This window comes from Charadrius vociferus, unplaced genomic scaffold (genome assembly GCF_000708025.1).
Source record: "Charadrius vociferus isolate BGI_N301 unplaced genomic scaffold, ASM70802v2 scaffold472, whole genome shotgun sequence".
NCBI classification, from domain to species: Eukaryota; Metazoa; Chordata; class Aves; order Charadriiformes; family Charadriidae; genus Charadrius; species Charadrius vociferus.
In genome coordinates, this window is record NW_009647735.1 from 385864 (window position 1) to 388818 (window position 2955).

The window sequence follows — 2955 nt, forward strand, 5'->3', positions numbered from 1 at the left end:
CGGCCGGGGAGGGCCCCGCTCCGCTCCCGCGTGGGCACAGGCTGCAGCTCACGGCAGTTGCACTTTTGCTTTGCACGTCAAGAGAGGTGGGGACCCGCTGCCGGCACCCGGGGATCGGGGCCCGCGGGGTCACATCGGAGCAGCCCGTCGAGACAGCAAAGGTAGGACGGATATTCTTTTATCCCTGGTTATTGTTGGTGCAGGCTAATGGGTTTAAATTGTACTTTTTAAAAGTTATTGCAACATAGACTTGGCAGCTCTTCTTACTCACACTAGAATTGCTGATAGGGGATGGGGACACTTCACCAAGAGGCAGGAGGGTGCAGCGTTAACCACCGACCCCTGTGAATCTCCGAAAGTAAGCGAGTAGAAATGAGGAGATGCAGGCTAAGCCCAGGTACGGGTGAGGAGCCAATACCTCCACTTGTCAGAAGAGCGAGTGCCTGTAAGCGCTCATGAGATACTCGGTGTATCCGAGGGAGAGGAAGGGTATGGCTTAAGCCGAAATAGCCAGCCATGAAGTTGCAAACCATAATTTCTATTCCTGTTACATGAGTATCAAGAAGCTGTGTTTAAGAATAACACCAATTGCAGCAGTTCTTAACCTTTGAAAAACCCACAGCTGCTCGTGAAGGGACTTGTCCATAAGTGGACTTTTTGAGGCCATACAGCCCCATCTCCACAAGCATAGCCATAACTGGTCTGATTTACTCATTACTCCGGGTCTCATTTGGGTTCGTCTCACTGTATTTGTTCAATGGATTTTCTTAAATGGTCCGTTCCCCACAAGAGGCAGTACGCTGACTTTCCACTGACAATTTTTCACTTAATTGCAAGGACGCGGGGAGGCAGGAGGCAGGGTGATCTGTGCCACCACCGCTGCTCACAGCCTGGTGAGCATAGGCACATGGCCGTGTGTCCCTGGGGGTGGGCGCTGACAGTTTGAGTAGAAAACTCACAGCTTTGGTACTCCTTACTGTACACATCTACCAGGGATGTCAGGGTGTGCCAGGAAGGGAGAGGGGTGGGGGATTGGGCTGATACACAACGCTGCTTCTCCAGGTTTATTTTCCCCTTTATAACCAGGGTAAATATTAACAAAGGGGTCAAGAGCTTTCGCAAAGGATTAAAAGGCAAAAGCAGCATATTTCACAAGGCATTAAACCTGAGCATTTCTTTTTCCCTGCATATTCTTGGAATTTACCCAGCCAAAATCCCCCTGGTGTCCCCGGCTGCCTGCCCGCCTGACTCACCGCCCACCAGCATGCAGCCCAGCCCCTCTTAGAGTCACAGAATGGTTTGGGTTGGAAGGGACCTTAAAGATCACCCAGTTCCAACCCCCTGCCATGGGCAGGGACACCCCCCACCAGCCCAGGTTGCTCCAAGCCCCGTCCAACCTGGCCTTGAACACCTCCAGGGATGGGGCAGCCACAGCTTCTCTGGGCAACCTGGGCCAGTGCCTCACCGCCCTCACAGTAAAGAGTTTCTTCCTAATATCTAATCTAGATCTACCCTCTTTCAGTTTAAAACCATTGCCTCTCATCCTATCAGTACATGCCCTGATAAAGAGTCCCTCCTCATCCTTCCTGTAGCCCCTTCAGGTACTGGAAGGGGCTATAAAGTCTCCCCAGAGCCTTCTCTTCTCCAGGCTGAAGAACCCCAACTCTCTCAGCCTGTCCTCATAGGAGAGGGGCTCCAACCCTCTGATCCTCTGTGGCCTCCTCTGGACCTACTCCAACAGGTCCATGTTCTTCTTGTACTGAGGACTCCGAAGCGGGATGTAGTACTCTTCCCAGTGAGCTCCCACCAGGGCTCCAGCCCCACAGCCCCTTCCCAAAACTTCAGTCCCAGACCCACAGTCTCCCTCAAGCAGACGCTGCAGCTCCACTGCTCCTCCCAGCAGGGACATGGGCGGAAAGGTAGGGACCACAGGCAAGGCAGAGGGTAGGCAGGCCATGGAAACACTCAGTTACCTCAATAATGACCATATGAGACATTAATGAAAAAAACAAATAGAAAGAAACCTTTTCATTCTACTGTGCCAATGCCCCACAGCCCTAACCTGTAAAAGCTTGGCTGTTTCACCGCTTTTTTTTCCCCCCTGGAACAAACATTCACCATCTTTAGTCACTCAAGTTTCAGGTAACCACAGAAATGTGATGGGATGAACAGGCACCTGCTCAGGTTCTCTGCAGCAGAGTCACAGTGCGAAAGCTGCTCTAATCCATATTGCTTTGCAAACACAGTGTTCACAAGTATATTCCCGCAACCACAAGTATGCCATGTGCGTGGTGCCACACAGATGCTGACACAGGACAGCTGTGTCAGCGGGGGGATGCTCTGGAGGCCGCTGGTACCCAGGCTGGGCGGTGCTGCTGCTGGGACCCCGGAGGTGCCCGGCCAGGGGTAAGGCGGGCAGGGAACACGGCGGGTCGGGGTTCAGGCTGCGTCAGGACAAGCCCAGCAGAACATCAGAGGGCCCTGAGAACGCCTGACAAAAGCACTGCAGCCTCTGTGGGCAGATGCTACCAAAGAGAGCTAAATAGAGAGAAATCTCCACAATTAGCACAGCAAGAGGCAATGTTGCTCCTATGGAAGAGGATATAAAATCCAATACCTACTAGGAAACTGCTTCAAGGGAGAAAAGCCTTTATCCTCCCCAACATTTTAAAAAAGAACTAAAAAGTAATCCTCTGTAATGATCAGTTTATATTTCTATCATTTCCATTTTCCCTTAATACCTTTTAATTATTACTACTAGCAGTTACCTCTGCCAAAATAAGACAGCGGCACTTCAGGTGACGTAGAAAACAAGTGGTTACCGGGAGAAGCCTGGCACAGGACACTGCTGCCCTGCTCTGGTCCCTGAGCCAGCCCCCATGTCCCCACATCCCCAGCCAACCACGCACGGAGGGACAGAGACACCACTGCACCATCTTTATTTGTGCAACTTCA